Genomic DNA, 20,174 nt, shown 5'->3' with positions numbered 1-20,174 from the left:
TTTCATTTCTCTGCTGCAGGGGATATGACGATGACCCTTCATGATTTCTCGATGCTCACTGGCATCGGGGTAGGGGGGATCCGATCCCTTTTGACATAGACATGGATGAGTGGACCGCCGCTCAAGTCCATCTACTGGGGGAGGCGCCACCCCTAGCTCGCCCAGGTTTCGTCCGATACTCCTGGTTCGAGGTCCAGTTTCGAGTCCAGCCCGTGTTGGAGGAGGAGGCGCAGATGACCCCGGAGGACGTGGAGAGGTATGCTCGCGGCTTCCTCATGTTCCTGTTTGGGACTACCATCTTCGCCGATCGGGCGAACACCGTGCCTCTTTGTCTTCTCAGCGCACTGGTGGACGTCCGGGATATTCTGCACTATGATTGGGGCGGCGCTGCTCTGGCCACCCTTTACGGGTACATGAGCTCGGCTTCGCGCGGCAGCGGCCAGCTACTTGGAGGTTACTGGCGGGCTTGGGAGGTACACTTCTTCTCTGCTTTTTCATTCCTGTCTCGTACTTTCTGTACTCTGTACACCGCACACACTGTAGTCTGCTCTATACTTGCTGTATACTGTACACCCGGCACACACATACATTCTGCTTTACACTGACTGTACACTGCTCACACTGTACACTGCACACAATACACTGCACAACACACGGCTCTGCCTTTTCTTCTTTATTCTGCCGGTCATACTGACATCTGTTTTGCAGTTGTGGATTTACGCCTACTTTCCTAGGCTTGCCCCCGTGCCAGTTGCGGAGACTCCTCTGGCCGTCCCGTTTTCGAGTCGTTTCGACGGGAGATGCACCCGGCGACCACGGGAGACATTCGGCTTCTTCCGCCGATATTTCGACACCATCACCCCCGCGGAGGTATGCTTTACTTTCAGTTCATTTAAGCTTTGCTTTCCAACTGTATATTTCAATAACAGTAGATAACAAACTGTCTGCCATTTTCAGATCACTTGGCGGCCGTGGGCTCCTATGCCGGCGGCGATGCGGGGTCGGTTCCCTGGTGCGGAGGAGACCTCGCGTTTCCGGATTCTGCTTGAGGGCCCGGTCTGTCGGGCATGGTACCTGGGGGAGCGTTTTCTACGCCAGACCCTAGGAGGCGCAGATGACCCCGGAGGACGTGGAGAGGTATGCTCGCGGCTTCCTCATGTTCCTGTTTGGGACTACCATCTTCGCCGATCGGGCGAACACCGTGCCTCTTTGTCTTCTCAGCGCACTGGTGGACGTCCGGGATATTCTGCACTATGATTGGGGCGGCGCTGCTCTGGCCACCCTTTACGGGTACATGAGCTCGGCTTCGCGCGGCAGCGGCCAGCTACTTGGAGGTTACTGGCGGGCTTGGGAGGTACACTTCTTCTCCGTTTTTTCATTCCTGTCTCGTACTTTCTGTACTCTGTACACTGCACACACTGTAGTCTGCTCTATACTTGTTGTATACTGTACAACCGGCACACACATACATTCTGCTTTACACTGACTGTACACTGCTCACACTGTACACTGCAGACAATACACTGCACAACACACGGCTCTGCCTTTTCTTCTTTATTCTGCCGGTCATACTGACATCTGTTTTGCAGTTGTGGGTTTACGCCTACTTTCCTAGGCTTGCCCCCGTGCCAGTTACGGAGACTCCTCTGGCTGTCCCGTTTTCGAGTCGTTTCGACGGGAGATGCACCCGTCGACCACGGGAGACATTCGGCTTCTTCCGCCGATATTTCGACACCATCACCCCCGCGGAGGTATGCTTTACTTTCAGTTCATTTAAGCTTCGCTTTCCAACTGTCTATTTCAATAACAGTAGATAACAAACTGTCTGCCATTTTCAGATCACTTGGCGGCCGTGGGCTCCTATGCCGGCGGCGATGCGGGGTCGGTTCCCTGGTACGGTGGAGACCTCGCGTTTCCGGATTCTGCTTGAGGGCCCGGTCTGTCGGGCTTGGTACCTGGGGGAGCGTTTTCTATGCCAGACCCTAGGGTTACCTGAGCAGATAGTCCCCGTTCCCCCTCCTGCAGACATGAGGGAGACCGAGGGGCTCACCACTGAGCAGCTGGATGATTACTCCATCGGTTGGGAGGAGGCCGGCTTCCGAGGCACTGGAGACTATCAGGAGTACGTGCGGACGTACCTGACGTGCCCCCTGAGCGGCCGTCGAGCAGAGGGGGCCAGGCCTGTGGCATCGGCGGCTGGGGCCGGAGCGGGAGCAGGGGCTGGATCTTCGAGGAGGGCCCGGGTCCGTGGTAGGGGTGGAGTGCAGGGAGGACGGGGAGCTGGCTGGCCTGCCCTGCCTGCTGTACTGACTTTCCAGGGGCAGGGTGGGTCGACCTATCAGATCCCCTTCGCCCCTCCACCGGCTGGTCACGAGTTCATTGATGTCCCCGACTTACCTCCGGTACGCATTACTGCATTTTTGTACAGTTATTCATCTTCAGTCCACTATATATTCCACAGAATATTGATGCATCTGATACTTTTGCAGGCTTCTTCTGGGTATACCCGTCAGTCGTTGGCGATGAATGCCTCGATGATGGGGATGCTTCAGCGGACATTTGATCTCCTAGCCCTCTACAGCATACCGGTATGTCCTTCTGACATTGGCCTCAAACCACTCATACACTGCTTTGCATAATCTGATGCACGGCACAACACCCGATACACTGATCTCACAGTATCTGACACACTGCATACACTGCATTCTGCACCGTACTCTGTACTGATAAACTGCTCACGGCATTCTCATACTGCACTTATATACTGCATTATGCACTGTTAAACTGCTCACAGTATTCATACACTGTACTCACACGCTGCATTCTGCACTGATAGACTGCTCACGGCATTCACACTGTACTCATATACTGCATTCTGCACTGTTAAACTGCTCACAGTATACTGATGCATTTCCCTTTTATGTACTTTTTCAACCTCCTTTCCAGATTCCCATGGCGGGAGGTGCTCCAGCGGGACCTTCTGTCCCTGCTCGGGGGAGAGATGAGGAGGGCAGGATATTTCCCCGTACCAGGGGAGGGCGTACTCACGTCGGGAGCAGCTCGCGAGCTCCAATCCCGAATGATGATGATGACGAGGAGTCAGAGGCGGAGGCAGAGGGGGAGTCAGAGTCATCAGAGGAGGAGACCGGAGACGGTTCTAGCTCGGGCTCTGACGACGACGCTGATGATGCTCCTGGACCCTCGTCCAGGAAGAGGACCAGGACGGACTGACAGCCCTCCGGAGTGCTCGACAGAGATGCAGATTTTTGTTATCTTTCTTCTTTCTTGTACTTTTCTTTTTGTTGGTAGATAGATTACCTTGTACTGCCGCAGGCAGATTTTTGTTTCCAAAACTTGTACATTTGAAAAGATAATGAAATGAAATGGACTCTTTATCTGAAAAAGTGTTTACATTTACACATTTCATGCATTGCATCGCATCTCATCATGTTACACCTCAATGTAAATGGAACTGATTGGTTGTCTGAAAATTAAACACTTGCACTGTAATAATCAGATAACTTAAACAGCCAACAGCAAAATAACCTAAACAACCCACTGCCTGATTCTTGGACACACAGCCCTTACTCTGTTAGGGATTAATCTGCATACAGTCCATAACACAGCATTCGGTTCATTCTGCACACGGCAAATTCTGAACAAACGGCCCAATCTAACAGGACGGACCTCAAAGATGGAACCGGTTGGAGTCGAAACACGCTCAAATGTAGAGAATGGCACAGCATTCTTGAGCATAAATGATTTTTGAAATCGAATGAGGGTTTTTCAGACCGGGATGTCGAGCCTACAACTGAACACAGCGGGGAGGACTCAAATATAGGTACACGACCTAAACACAACGAGACACGCTCGGAAAAGACTAAAAACAAAAGACGAGAGCGTCAAATCAAAGAAACACGACACACAGACGCGTGAACGAAGATGGGGGACCTCAGATCACGAGGGGCCAGTTTCTCTAGGCATTGTTTCCCACCCTTTCTGATTTGTGATTCTCACATCACTCAACTCTCAAGCTCGGATTTTCTCTCGAAACCCTTTTCCTCACTTTTCTCTCAACTTACACCTCTCTATTCTTCATTCTCTCATTTTCCATCCCTCCCCGGGGTGACTGATGAATGAACAGGGAGTTGCGGGTTCACGCCCGATGCCGTTAGCTCACAGCTATTTCTTCTGGCGGGCAGAGCGCCCTTCTGGCAAGTACGTCGATGACGGGGGAAAGACAGAACGCCTGGCTCGATTGTGCCCCTAGTCCATCATTTTAACCATTTTTTGTTTCGGTCTTTCTACTAAAACAAGTTTGATCAGAATGAGAGTCAGATTAACGTACTCGTTCGATTTTTGATTTAGAAATCATGCAAGTCAGGTTGTAAGCACTGAAAATTTTCCTTTTTGGGGTCCAAGACAATGGTCTAGTTTTGGAAAATGGAATAGTTTTCGAGAAAATAGTCAGCCTCAGTAACAATTTTCAAAAACTATTTTTGCAACAGTCAATGCTCAACGAGCATGAAACTTACTCTTTGAGATGCGCAACCTCGGATCGGAGGCAATGGAAAATTGCCCCTGGTTTGAAGAGGGGGGAGGCAACGGAAAGTTGCCCCTGGTTTGAATGGCGGCTCACGGCGGCTCGCGGCAACGGAAAGTTGCCCCTTGTTTGGGATGGTGCCGCAGCAATCTGCAGACAGTCTTCATTGGCGGTGGTCGAACTCTTGGACATAGAGATGACGAAGACGGTCATAACAAATATATGGACACAATCACCTTGAAGGGTGTTGGCAACTGGACTTTGGGATGAAATCGAAACCCTTGCATGGACTGAAACGCTATGAAAGCGTTGGGGGCTGGACTTCAAGATGAAGTTGCCTACGTATCCCAAACATGGGAATCAAGCCTTACGTAGTTCCGGTTAAGGTACACTCGGGTATTTTAACCTTCACTTTGTTTGGCTCTCATTTTTGCCAAGGCGCCCAATGTGGGTTTTCGTCCTTGCGAGCTTCTTTTCATTTTCTATTTTCTTCTTCTTTTTTTTTTTTGCATTTTTCTTTTTCTTTTCTTTTTTGTATCTTTTGTCTTTTCTTTTCTTTTCTTCTTTTTTGTATTTTTGTTTTTTGTATTTTTCTCTTGCTCTAACTTTTGCCTGGGTTGCCCTTCCGGGTTTTCGGCCCAGCGAGCCTCTCAAGGGTAAAAGTGTAACAAGTCCATGCCAAATGGTTCCTGAAATTGAAGCCTCTCTGTGTCCAGGAGAACGGCTGTTGCACTGATTTGCGGAGAATTCATCCCGATTACTCCACAAGCTTCTTCCGGCGAGATCCGCTCCTTCCGATTCGGCTTTGGTGCCTCTTGCTCGAGGGCTGTTTCGAAACTGGCCATACAGACCTTTCATGGCGTTTGTCCGTTGAACTTTCTGAACGTTCTGAACGGGTTCAAAGTCGGAGAACAAATAGGTTGAATCTTGAGGCTGAGAGCGATCCTAGGCTGCGCGACCTCAAGAGGGATTCCACACAAGTCTTCACAGGGCCGCGCAAAACATTTGCTTTTGAAAGTTTTTAAGAAAGCGACAAATCGCTCGCGCCGAAGATAGTGTGGAACCAATCTGGATCAGGCCAGGGTCCTTCTCAGTACTCACGCCGACAAGCAAGGTTTCATTCATAAAAGGCTTAGCACGCCTTTCTTTCTCTCAAAACGATCAAAATTTTGCAAAACCCGAGGAATTCCTTCCTCTTCGTTTTTGTCACCGCAGTGTTCAAAAGTTTTTTTGTGAAAAACTTAGGTTAATGCAATGAGTTTGGCGCGCGGGAGAGCAGGCGAGATGTACTGTCAGCCCAATCAAATTTTCTGGCACTTATGCTGAAAGCAAGCATGAAGTTGAGATAGCAACAGCTGTTTTGTTCGGATTTGATTGGTGTAACTGGCTCCTTGGCAGAAACAGACTCAAAACAAAAACAGATAATAATTACAAAACAAAACGGTGTTCGGGACAACAACCCCAGAATCACCTGGTATTATATACAACGGGGACTGACTCGATACAACCAGACTGACCCTTAAGCAAAAAAGACTGACTCAAGACAAAGAGACAGACTCAAAACAAAAGACTGACTCGACATCCAAGCCAGGATTTACAAAACTCGGTTTCACCGATGCTCAAAAATGCGTGCCAGACGCTTCAAAAAAAAAAATACACCAAATGTTGCCCGCAGGCGGTTCACTTCACATACTCGTAGTATCTGAGCCCTCGAAATCCAACAACTGGGTGGTAACGGACTTGCCCGAGGTGGATGGGAGGATAACCTTGTTATCGATCAAATCCTGCACTTCATGACGAAGGCGGGAACATCCATCGGTACTGTGACCGGACTGTTGGTGGTACGCGCAGTACAAGGTAGCATCATGAGTGGCGGGGAGATTCTTCGGGAGTGGCCGAGGCTCCAAAGGTTTAAGATGCCCATTCTTTGCCAATATTAGCAATGCCCTAGACAAAAGCATGTAGAGGTCATGAAAGGCCCTGCGCCCTCGGGGCAGGTACTTTGCAGTTTGAGGATTCTTGCCAGATGCGCTGGCGAAAGGATCGGCTGGCGCTGCCTTGGCTTTTTGAACCTTTCCCGGTGCAGGGTTGGGAACTACAGGAATTGTCTGGGCATGACGGGGCCCATCCCGATTTTCTACCAGGCTTGAACTGCCTTTGATTGGAGTGGGGAAAGCATCATCCACAGCTTTGATCACGATTGCGGATGTTTGTTGCTTGTTCATCCCTCTGACTTTCAGAGCCTCGACTGCCCACAGCAGTTGCTCGATGGGATCGGCATCTACCTTTGCCTTGTCTTTTCCTCTGGCCTCAGCCTGATCAAGGGTCTGGGTCGGTGCTGGTATGTCACGGCTGTAGCTGGAAGCCACCTCTGGCTGGTTGAGCTCTATCACAATCCGCCCCAGTAGCGGGGGCTCCTGTGGTACGAAATTCCTGGCATATGGCGCCGCTGGCGGTGAAGCCGACATTCCATAGGCCAGATCGGCCACGAACCTCTGGAGGTCCCCTATCATTCCAATCAACTCAAAGGGGGTGGGCTCACGAGCTTGATATAACTGGGGAGCCCAGACCGGGTGCACAACGGCCGACCTGGGTGGGTGTGACACACTGATGCTGGCCTCACTCTGCGGAGCGGTCCCCTGCTCCAATGCAGCCGTCATAACCACAACTTCTTCTGTATTTTGTGTCGCCATAAATCCTGCCTCAGCAAAGGGGAGACACTGGCTATTCTGTATCAACTCTGCAACTTTCCGAACTGAAAGGAAAAACAGACAGCATTTCAGCCCAAACTGATCAAACACGGGTGTAGCCAGACAACTGTACCCTACTGCTGATCACTGTTCCCAGATTTTCTGTTCCCAAGAACTGAACCCGATACCCGCAGATAACTGATTCCTGATAACTGATTCTCAACAATACTGATTCTGGTGCCCTCGGGCCCGATACTCAAACTCGTAAACTGGTATATGCGTTCCTGTAGAGATACACTCTAAAAGCACATAGCAAGTAAGTGAGAGCCAAAACACCCCTATGTTGGGGTAGGGTTTCCCTGTCCTATTTTGTCAGGAGCTAGGGTTTCACTACGCACACAGCGGTTTTTCAAACAACCTAACATCGGGTAAGCAACCTGCCCTATTCTTGGGATGGTCATTATGGATCCGAACATGTACTAGGTCGAATGTTCAAAAGGGGTGCCCCGGTAAAAATCGGGGTTTGTGTTCCCATGCTGTCAGAGCCCATAGCCGGTCAGCCTTATGGACATGCCTTGACAAGACAAGCCTCCGGCAAACCGTTCAGGAATGGCAGATGGCAAACACTATGTTCCTAGGCGCACCAATGCACATGCAATGCAAAGAAACACATAAATGAGATCAAAATAGGATATCACGAGTTCGAGTCAAGCTCTCCAAAACTCCCCAGCAGAGTCGCCAGAAACTGTAGACGTCCCCGAACGCCCCGGGAGGGTGAGTCCCGTTCTGTTCATTTGGGGTCACTACAGTTCGGACTCGATTTGTGTCACGGTTCTAAATCTGAACCAAAGAGTCCAAATCTGGCAAATCGTTTTGAGAAACAGATTTTTGAAAAAGTAGTGCCAAACATGGACTGCTTTTCCAGATACAGAGTCGCCACCTAAATATTTTTTTAATGGGGAAATTTAGGAAACCCTGACTCGGTGCCGAAGGCCACATGTCCGTCATCACCGGAGTTGTCTCGGCTCGGGAGCTTGGGTACGATCGGGGAAGGTCAGCTATGAGCACCCCCTTTCGCCCGGTCCGAAGACCGGCCTCTACTAACCGTGATATCCGTATTTGAAAACTTTATGTGTTCTTATTCCAATTATTAGCCTAGAATTACTATGTTATGCGCGCAGCAAACAAGTATAGACTAGATTGCCTAATTTGGAAACAAGCATTGCATATCCGTTTGTTTTGGAAAATGCTTTGGATTTGCTACTCGCAAGTAGGCTAAAACACGGATTTCAATGAGTTCTTCCAACTCAAACAATCCAACCTTCACCCACAGGCATCCAAGCAGTTTATAACACATAAGTATCTAGCCACATGTTAAGCATGCTGACATGGCAACATTCACACTCATGCGATATGCTAAAGCGGAAATACTTACATCGTACTCCGTGCCAAAACAAAGAACTCGTTAGCAAACATGCATGATCCAAGTCCATGTTAAGTGCCTAATGCATCGCATACAAAGTGTTGCTAGAATAGGCTCGGCTATCCTAAACATGGCATGTGAGAAATGCACAACTATCACATATTCAGTTTAGAATTTGAAGTACAAATGCAGTTAGCGTGATGCACCGAGCCTAATACATGTAGCATAAATGCATGAATGCATGCATGCGTAGCATAAGGTATGCTAATTTAAACGTGCCCTAATCTACCATCATAAGCAGGTAAATAAAAAGGAAGAAAGACGTGAGGTTGGAAGACATACACACACTCACGCACACTTATTACATCTTTACCCTCACTCGGAGGGATCGAATAAATATTACAGATTAATTAACTACGCAAGCTAATTAATATTACAAATTAATTTAATTAAAGAATTAAATAAACTAAGAAAAGCAGATAAATCGCCTCGGGAAACGCGCCGCCATGCGCAAGCTGCCTCTGTTTTCTTTCCTCTGCTCCTCTGGAGGCTGTCAAAACCTCAGGACTGCATCCCTGGACACTGGGGAGTGCCACCGGCTGAGTGGAATTACCACCGGCACTGGTGTGTGGCCATCGGCACAAAATGGAGTTGTCGGCAGAGGAAAGATTGCCGGCCGGCACCTTACACTGCCGGTCGGCAAAGAAAGCCTGCAGAACCTGCAACTCACAGCAACAGAGGGCAAAACAAAGCATGGCAGCACAATTCAAGGCATGTATGCACCAACCATGTCCCTTATCATGATAATGACTCAAAGGGGCATGTGCCTCGATTCTCGGACCACCAATTACGCATTTCCATGCATGATGGCCCAAAGAACCAAATATGCAAATTTGATTTCAAATGCATGCAAACCAAATCCAACCAAACAAGGCCCAATTCCTATCATCAAGTCAAGGAACAAGGCATGCATGCAAGATGCAATGCAACCTAGGCATACAAGCTAAGGATGCAACATGGCATGGCAACAAACTTATGCAAGCATACAAGCATACATATGGCAATGCAAATAGATGGAAAGATGGACTTATACATGGATTAGGCAGCTTTAATAAGGCCCAAAACAGTAGCCATAATGCCCAAAAATGACGGCTAAACATACATGCACACATACACATGTTAAGGCCCAACACTTAGGCACAAAGCAAGCAACATTCAAGCACACTTGAAAGAGGCAATCATGAACAATTGGCATGCAACGCGAGCTCTAAAATCATGTTATAAAATGATGCCAAATCACATTAAACAAGACAAGCAAGTGCATGCAAGCATGGTCCAAGTACTTGAAACAAGTCATGAAGATTTGAAGCACGTTTATCACAACAAACATGGCATGCATTAAACTACTAAAACAGATTTTTAGCATGTCAAAACAAGGCCAAAGGACTTCTTAGATGACATCTAAGTGGCTCAAATACAAAGGCATACATAGACACCAAAACATGGAGCATTGCTACACAAGCTTCCAAAGCATTAAAGGGGCATGCAAGGCAATCAAACAAGCATGGAAATGGGACTGAAATAACATGTGGAGGGACCCCAAATCATCAATTCGATGCAAAGATGTCATGCTACACATGCACATACTCAAGGCTAACAAGCCCAAATACAAAGGAGCTATATCAAGCATGCCAAAATCAACCCAAACAACCTAGGACAGACCTAAAACATGGCAAAATAAGCACATAATCTTCACAAGACTAAACCTAAAACATGCTCCCACAAAGGCTAACAACCTAAGGCACATTAAGGCATAAACAAGGCATTACATGGCAACTATGCTAAGCATGCATGGAGTACCAAAACCAATTTAAAATCATGTTATATTATGGATATATAAGCATGAAAAACAACCTAAACATGCTCAACACACACTCAAGCATAATGCTCTCTCAAGAGGCCAAAACATGCCCTTTTCAAGGACAACAAGGAGAGGAGGTGGCCCTCTCCTTCTTGGGACTTCAAAGCATCATCTTCACCACTGAAATCCCTCAAGATTTCAGTGGTGAAGAGACCTCAACACCAAAATCCCGGAGCTAGCACAAAATGGCTCAAAATGAGGCCTTTCAAGGCCTAAGGGGGGTCAACCACCCTCAAACAACAAAACACTCTTAATAAACAATAAAGAGGGCCTAAAAACAGAACTTTTTTATGTTATACAATAAGCACAAAAACAGCTCTAAGATAGGTAGAAAAACAATGCAAAAAGGGGGAATAAAGGTGTAAGTTTCTTACCCTTGATGATCCCTTCACAAATGGTGCTCCAATGGCCTCCTTTAGCTTGGATCCCATACCAAAACTTCAAAACCAGTCCTTTAGAACCTCAAGAGCCAAAGGAAGGTGAAACACTAGGTGTTTGTGTGCAATAGTAAGACACAAAACACCTAGTGCACAAATGAGAGGGAAAGAGAGATAGAAAATGTATGTCACTCAAACCCTAGAACCAGAGCTCAACAATGGCTGTTCTTGCTCTCAAAATATCTCAACTCTAACCTAAGTCCTCTCCTCTTTGCCTCAAGAGAGAGCCTCTCTCTATATGTCTTGTAAAGCTTACAGGACAAGCTTTACAAGAGGGAGATCCCTCCATACACGTGTATGGAGGGATGCAAAAGCAGGACAGCTGTCTAAAAATATCTGCAAAAGCAGATGAACAGCAATCGGCCGGCCAAAAATGCCATCTTGGCCAAAAAGAGTGCCGGCCGGCACTAAATAGTGCTGACCGGCAACAAATAGTGCCGGCCGGCAATAAACATTGCCGGTGGCAGCAAACACCAGCCGGTGGCCTCTAGCCACTGCCGGTGGTGGGTGGGGATGGTCTACAAGCCCTACCCTGCCCTTCCAAGGCAAAACACAAGTGTTTGGTGCAAAACCAGACACTAAACGGTCGAGTTCGGAGATCCTGAGGCAAGGCACGCGAGCCGAGACCTCCGGGAACTCCAAACGAACACAAACATGGATAATCACCGAGTGTTCAAACGGTGACGTCCAAGTCTTGAGGACGGTCAAAAATGGGGTGTCTACAGTCATCCGTGAAGAAGCCTCTAGACTTGAGAAGGACTTTCCCAACTGTAGGTGCATGAAATCGGGGGTCTGGATTGGGCTGCAATAAGAAAAATGTTTAGAATTTTTAGAATGTAAAGATACTACGCAAACAGTAAAAGAGAACTTACGGCGCTCCATATTTTGTCAAGAAATTCATTAATGACTAAAGCATTTTCTCCATACATCACTGGAGAAATATAATAGCCCCATATCATAAATGGCTCAATGTCATCTGCGGGCACAAAAGGAAATGAATGGTTGTAGATGTAGTGCTTTGATCATCGAATATATAAACAATCACATGAAAGAATCCACAACTTACTTGGCTAAATGTCAAGAAATATTCAACAATGTGGTATAAAGATTGGTAAATTAAAAGCTCATTCTAATTCAAGATAGGCTCAAAAGTGAAAATAGAAATCAGGCAGCTTACTTTGGGCAACTATAAATCCTCCAAGCAGAATATTCATTATCAATGTGCAAGTTCCTAAAGTGCATACAACAACCAACTTTTTTCCCATAGCAACAAAGCGAAAGAGAGAGAGAGAGAGAGACATTTAATGTATACTGAACAATGCCAATAACTGCTGGAAAAATCTGAATCAGATGGTGGGTATTTGTCAGTGAATAAATTATCAGGTTCAAGTGACCACTAAATGCAGAGTAGGAAGAATAAATTTCTAGTGAAGAATTTAAGTTGGTAAGAAAAAGTATAAACATGAAAAACTATCACAAGAAACCAAGAACACGTAGACCACTACTACCTGCTGGTGTCTGGACCAATACATTCATGAGAGTGAAGAAAAGAGCTCCGAAAATTTTTCAATCAACTCTATAAAATGAAAACAGAAGGCCTAAATTACAAAGGTGAGCCAGGTGAAGTTTTAATTTCTACTTCACCAGCCATCATACTAATTTGTACAATCAAACCTCAATCAACAAGGAAACCACATTGAGAAACAGCACCCCAGAACTATCAAACTTGTATATGTGCACTATACTAATGATATAATAAAAGAGAACAAGGTAGAAGTCAAAGCAACAACATTAATATATACCTTGACCCAAACAGCCAAAGATTCATCATGTTCTAACCACTTGGATTCTGAAAGAGAAGACTCTCCCTCTTTGTTACTCAACACCCTGCTTTCAATAGTATCTACAAGTAAATGGTCGGTCTCAGAGGCCAGACAAGACTCTGTGCAAAAATCCTGTCCATTCAAGTTCCCATCATTTGCATCTTGATTTAAAAATGGAAACATTTCCAATAGACATTATTAATATATATATATATATATATATCAGTATATATCATTTATGTATCTGCACATTGATACAGAAATCCCTCCCTCCAGGACCAAACTCAATAATCCCCTTGCCTATCCTCCAAAATCCGACGATCTACCTACCCCTTCCCAGCCCCTCCAGCATCGCAGAACCATAAGAGAGAGAGAGAGAGATGAAGGGAACAACAAATAATCGTAGAAATTGAGTCAATCCGAACATACCTCAAGAATCGAACTGAGATTTTTTCCAGATCGGAGCTTGAAATGCGAGTAATCGAGGGGTCAGAGTTCAGATCTGAGCTTCTAGAAATCACTGAATCTTTGCAAATGAGCCGGTGGAGCTCGCTACCTCGCCGGTGCAGCTTCGAAATCGCTTCCATGGGGCTTCGATCTAAATCTTCGATGGAGCTTAGGTATGAATCTTTGATGGAGCTTCAAAATCACTTCGATGGAGCTTCGATCTGAATCTTCGATGGAGCTTCGAAATCGCTTCGATGGAGCTTCGATCTGAATCTTCGATGGAGCTTAGAGAGGGTTGAGAGGGAGAGAGAGATGTGTGCGTATAAGAGTTGAGAGAGAGAGAGAGAGAGTTCTGAATCTTCGATCGAAATGCTTAGAGAGGGTTCTGATTCAAAATAAGGTTTCACAAAAGGAGGCGCGTGTGGCACCGCATTTGGAGGCATTTTCCCATTATAAAACGGTGCCGTCTTGTCTAATAGAATATGCGGCGTTTATAAAACGCCGTTAAATACTAATAACAATAACGTTTAAAAAAACGTCGTTAAAAAAATGCCACCATATCCCCTTTTTCCTGTAGTGATGTTTCGATTTCTGATCTACATCCACTTAGAGAGATGGTAGATTTCTATCAGTAATCTTCTTTTTCTTTGCTTTGAGACGCAATGCACTTCCTTAATTGCTTAAGCATTAATATCCTATTATGGAATATTTGGCTTTTTTGAGTTGTTATTGTCATAATCATCAAAGAAATAGGAATAATATATATATATATATATATATATTTGTTAGCATTGTAAGCACAACTTTTAGTGAGACTTGAATTCGAGTTGTCTTATTATGGAGTGTATGCCTGGATTGGATATACGGATTTGAGGAGGATATGTAATACCTAAGGATATAGGATGAGATATAATATGTTATACGATATGAAGTAAATTATATATACCATGGAGTCACTTATACTATATTTGGTTAAAATATGATATAGGATGAGATAAGAAGAGAGTGATTATTTTTTACCTTTAGATGAAAGACGAGCCATTATTTTGTGTGATATACTATTCGGACTCTCTATATCTAGAGCAACCAAACATTAGATATAGGGAGACAAAAAAAACATGTGAGACCCACCTCATATTATATCCGACCCCACCCTCCTATCCAACCCTTATATACTTTAAACAAATAGGGCTAGGGTCAAACAGTTACTCAAAATTGTTAAACTTGTGGGATTTGTGGAGTGCAGCTTAATAGGCCATTGGTGTGTTCCTTTAGATAAACAAAAAATGATAATCAAACTTCTTAAGCTTGTTGATTCCCATCTTATAAACACATCATGACCAAAAATTTCTATTGAAGACACTTTTCACAAATTGCCTTAAACATAATGCACTTGTTTCTCTTTTTCTGTTTCTACTATGAGTTTTGAGTACTAAGAGATCTTTTTGATCATTTAGCTTTTAAGACACAACTTTTAGTTTATTACAGATGATAATCATTGTACTTGAATGAAGGTGTTCTTTCACTGATTATTATTTTTTATATTTGTGGGCATTCTCTAGACTTTGAAGTTCCTTGCTGACAGAGACTAGGTTACAAACACTTCGAACCAAATCAGCTTACATTTGTACAATAGTGTACAACAAATATTTTGCAACAATTTATCAAATTAAATAGATTAAAGCAAGGTCAAATTCAAGCTTAAGAAATAGATGGGAACCTACATTATCTCTTTGTGAATAAGGACAAGTTAATACCCAAATCCATGCTATTAATTGGAGAAAGTAAATTAATGCACATCATTTCTTAATGGAAGCTTTGCTTTTAAAGAAAGAGATTCATCAAAAGTTATTTAGAACTCTTCTTCTATTCAAGGAACAAGGATGTTTCCACCCCTTTCCATATTCACAAATGATTAGGAACAGAGATTTCAACATCTTTGAAATAGAATCTCTTGTTTTGCTTCCAAAAACAATCAATGAAATGGAAAATCACAACCTTTTCAACATCAAATCCCAAGAATCATTCAAGTAACCTCATGAAACAACCTCCACTACTCATTAAGATTAAGCATGGGTTGAAGAATATGGGCTAATATGCTAAAATGATGAGATATGTGATGAAAAGGTGTATAAAATGAAAGAACAACTCTACATAATCAAACTTGTAGATAGGTGGTTACTTTCTACTCCCTCCACATCTAAAAGGTTCCAAGTATCACATCTATATACAACAACAAGGAACTAAAGCACTAGAATCAAGAAAAGAGTACAAAAGTATAAGAAAGTAAAGAGAACAGTCAACTCAATGGATGAGTGGCTATGTCCTAGTTCCCTCCATATCCATGGGGACCCAATTAACACATCTATGAATAACAGCAATGAATTATAGCACTAGAAAGCAAGAAGAGTGTGCAAAAGCACAAGAAAAAAATAGAACAATCAACTCAATGGATGGGTGGCTATATCCTAGTTCCCTCTACATCTATGAGGACCCATCACATGATTATAACAAGCTAATAGTGAAGTACAAAGCTTATAAATGAAGAACAAGAGAAAGAAGATAAAAATAGTTCAAAAGTTTCACCTCTTGAAAGAGAGTGAACTTCTTGGTTATCAAACTCTTTCTTGGCACCCTCAAGGTCTTTTACATATGGCTTAGAGTTCTTAGGATCCTTAGCAAAAAAACTTGGACTCAATCTTTAATGGAGTTTTGATGGTTGGTGTATGAAAAATAGAGGTTGAAGATGAAGTGTAGGAGGTGGGCTCTCAAACAAGTCTCTTATCTTTTTTTTTAATATTTTGTAACCTCTTAGAAATATTTCTCAACCTTCATTTTAGCTTTAATGGAGTTTGGGGTGGTGTATCAGTGAAGAAGCAGTGAGGAAAAAGGATAAGAAGGTTGAAGATAAGGTGTCCGTATAAACAAAAGTTTTGTAACCCTTTAAAATGAAGTGGGAGGGGTGATATTTACAGACTTTTGAGGCAAAGAAAATATCTTAGAAACTTGTAGATGAAGCCCATAGGCAAAATATCTAAGATATTTTTGTAAAATTCAGAGAAAATGTTGAATTTCTCAAAACTACTCTGTTACCCAGACAAATCATCGGGCCAGACCAAAAATCATCTGGCCAAACAAAAAATCGTTTGGCCAAACGAAAAAAGTTTGGCCAGACAACTTTTCAAAGGAGAAAACAAGGTTTTTATTTTTTTATTTTTTCCAAAAAATTCTCATTTCTTCCACACATTTCCACTTTGTCCTTACTCAATTCACTTAAAAATATAACACTTGAATTTTAAAAATGCAAGTCTCGGAACTTTGTAAAAATGTTTGAAAAGGGGTTTTAAAAGGGTCTAAAATATTTTGGTTAAAATGGGTGTTAAGGTTGAGATTTAAAGCTTGACTCCTGAGCTTCCTGCTGAAGGATTCGTAAGATAACACATTCCAACTTTCATCATCGGGTGTTCGAAAAAGAATGCCCAAGTCTTAGGGCTGATTAAAATGGGATGTCTACACCAAGTGGTCAAATCTTTATATTGGTATTCCATTTATGTGAGAGATTTACAAAAGAAGTCCACATGCAATATATATTCAATCTTTATAAAGTTAAATATATAGTATGTGAGACAATAAGTACAAGGAAATAAAATAAAAGAATGCCCCACGGGTTACAAGTTCCAAGGCTTAGGCCTGGTTACACAAAAGATTATCAAACCCATACAAATAAGCCCTTGGCTTGCCCAAAATAATCAACAAAAGAAAAAGAGCCTCATGCTCTCAAAATACTTCACACGCCTTTAGTTAGGCAGGATCACCACATATTTTCCTACACAAATCTACTAGGGGTGAGCACAAAGCCCAGTAGAGAAATGTTAACAAAGTATATATGTTTAAGCAGTTTTACATATATGAATGTAATGCAATGTCGTGTTCCAAAACCATAAGTTTTCCGTTTCTTTGAAAACACATGCAATGTTCTTTCGAAAAATTCATTATCTCCATGAAGTTCAAATAATATGGGGTAGTAAATATGACTCAGGTAATCCCTAGGCTAATATCTGCAAGTAGGCATAACAAGCACAACCAATCCTCAACTTCACTGGCTCCTAATCGGAAGACACGTGGTACCCACTCCATGCGTGTTTTCAGTCTTTCACTCTAGACACTCAGGCCAACTTAAACAGTACCAGCTACACTCCTTATCTGAACTTATTAAACGTATTTACGCCAAAAGATTTCAAGATCAACAATTGTTTTCTCAAAACAATGTACATCAATTTCCAAAAAACATAGTCATAATAAATCATGTTTCAAAGCTATGCATGTGAATAAAGTGAGATGCAATTATATAGTTTTCATTATATAATTTTCTACGATTTTCGGTATTTACTCAGAGCAGAATGCAATATTCAATATTTCTCAAACCATATCCAAATTCCATACCCATGTGACATATGATACCATTCCATATTCACAATCACATTTATTTCCTTTTCATGATCCAAGCATATATAAAATCATGCTATCCAAATAAATTTTCAACACAACACATCCATCCCATGGATATCCCAAATAACACAATAACAAGTGAAGAATTCATCATTTTCTTCAAGAAATGTCCAACAATCTCATAAATATTTCACAAAAAATCTAATTTTTTTTCTTAACTTCCCCAAAATCTAGGCTTTGAGCAAAAAAGGATTTTCCCTTCATTTTCAAAGACATTTTCCTTGATACACTTCCAAGAGATTCAAAAGATCATGAAACCATTTAATTTGAACTTTATCATAAAAAATAAAAAATAAAAAATAAAAATCATTTTCCAACACTTCTAAGGTCCCATATTTCAAATATGTAACCATTTACTCCAAAAATCATAGCAAAAAAGAAAAAGAAAAAAAAAAGACATGCTAAAACCATATATATAATTCAAAGAAACTCCTTACCTCAAGTCTTGGGAAGAAAAGATGAGAAAAGCTTCAAATTTGACGATGTCAAAATCCGATCTCTACCGCACACAACGTAGCCCCTGATGAGCTCTCCAATATTAATAGAGACGCTAAGGTCAAAACCCAATAGATTTGGAAAGCTCAATGTATTAATGAGGTGGGTGGATGTTTTTCTAGAGAGAGAAATGAGAGAAAAAGGAGAATGGTGAAATATAGAGAGAGAGTGTGAAGTGAAAAGTGTAAGGGAAAAAAGTGTATGGCTCAACTTGTAAATGATTGGAAACAAATCTCAGAACTGACTTTAGACAGACCACTTGAATGGTGAAACATGCGCTTGAGCGATGAATTGAAACTCCCAGAATCTCTCTCTCTCTCTCTCTTCTGCAAATAGATCGCTCAAGTGGTTAACCTTTGCTGGAGCGGTGAAAACACATTCCTAGTATTTCAAACTTCAGAATCAAGAACTGGAAGGACGACTTTACTACTCGAACGAAAAAAAAGTATAGCCCGAGCGATCCTAACTTTGAAGTGAGACAAAAATAACCTCAAGGCATTCCTATCATTCCTAGATTCACTCCAACACCCGAAGATGTAAATTGACACCTAGGAACACACTAGGATGTACATGAAGAACAGTAAGGAGAAGAACAAGTAACAACACAAGACTCGTAGAACTCAAAAGTAGCCAGGACATTGAAAAGAAACAAAATTTTCAAATTAATAGGCCTAAGTTGGACTCGATGTTGGAGAGTTATAGATCAGATTAAGGGGGAGTGTGTAATGATCTATGATGAACTTGCGAATGATAGGTCAAGACTTGAGGGGAAGCACGAAGAGATATTTGGTTCACACATGAGAGGGAGATTGTTAGAGCATCTATGAAGATAGAATCCCACATCGGATAAAGAGTAGAAGAGATGGGTCTTAATATACATTAGATAGGCTCTCTACTTATAGGCTTAAGCTTTTAAGTGGGTTTGAGTTCCAAATAATGCATGTGGGGCCCTGATATTAAACATGTGGGTTTTGAAGTTTCTCCCCAATAGATTGGGCTCCTTAATTCCCTAACAATAGTCTCTTCAATTTGACCACCATTGAAATATAACTAATATCAATAATTGCACGTTTGTAAAGAAAATACTTAGTGTTTGTTTAGCTCACAAGAATGCTTGGTACCCTGAAAATAGAATGTGTGTAGACTACATTCATTTTAGGTGGCTTACACAATAAGAAGTTTTAATGTACATGTAACGATCCCAAATTAACTAAATTAAAACATTGCTCATAATATGCTTAAACAGAAATCATACATCATCAATTAACCACATTAACCCAACATCCTCTTTCTCATTGAACTATAAGTTCAAAATACAAGTTTCGTGTTCAACTATTAGATACATCATCATTAGCATAGTTCAAGAAGCTAGAGGAAATAATACAAAAATGCCCTAGTGGCTTACAAATATCAAGGCAATGCCTTGGTACAACAAAATGGACACGTGGTCCCAAAACATATATTCTCGGAGCTTCCACATAACACATCCATAAGCTTTCGTGCTCCAACAAAACAAAAGAAAATCCATATATTGCTCATAAGGGTGGTTATACATCACTGGGTCCTGAAAGTGTCAGATAGGAATGAGCTAGATGCCTAGTAGAAATACTTTTAATAGAGTATCTAATTATTTGAAAACCATATGGCATTATCACAACCAAACATATTTAATTCAATCCATGAAATTAATTTAAGAAAAGACTCTTAAATTCCAAACTTCTACAATTTCACAATTCGACATCGGGGGTAAATACGCCATGAAGTCCCTAAGAAGAGTCCCAATACATACATATATATACATTTATATCTAAAAATATCTTCAAATTTTCCGGTTATTAATATGGTAGGGAATGGACACCCAAAATCATCTGCTTTTCTATTTTTGT

At 42.6% G+C, this 20,174-nt stretch overlaps 2 long non-coding RNA genes across 2 annotated transcripts; one reads left to right on the top strand and one right to left on the bottom strand.

The window, feature by feature from the left end:
- Positions 1-293: 293 nt before the first annotated feature.
- Positions 294-1,084, top strand: LOC145821079 (uncharacterized). The gene is made up of 3 exons (XR_014363116.1): positions 294-473; positions 709-870; positions 958-1,084. It is a non-coding gene; the product is annotated as an uncharacterized LOC145821079 (long non-coding RNA).
- A 10,656-nt stretch (positions 1,085-11,740) lies between these two features.
- On the bottom strand, positions 11,741-12,330 carry LOC145821078 (uncharacterized). Its single transcript, XR_014363115.1, has 3 exons — positions 12,192-12,330; positions 11,887-11,990; positions 11,741-11,816 (listed from the first exon to the last, which is right to left on the bottom strand). It is a non-coding gene; the product is annotated as an uncharacterized LOC145821078 (long non-coding RNA).
- Between the last annotated feature and the right edge of the window lie 7,844 nt (positions 12,331-20,174).

The sequence above is a fragment of the Camellia sinensis genome, chromosome 3 (assembly GCF_055761805.1).
Source record: "Camellia sinensis isolate YWXY chromosome 3, ASM5576180v1, whole genome shotgun sequence".
NCBI lineage: Eukaryota > Viridiplantae > Streptophyta > Magnoliopsida > Ericales > Theaceae > Camellia > Camellia sinensis.
Note: the sequence above shows the minus strand (reverse complement) of the source record. Positions and strands in the feature narration are given on the sequence as shown.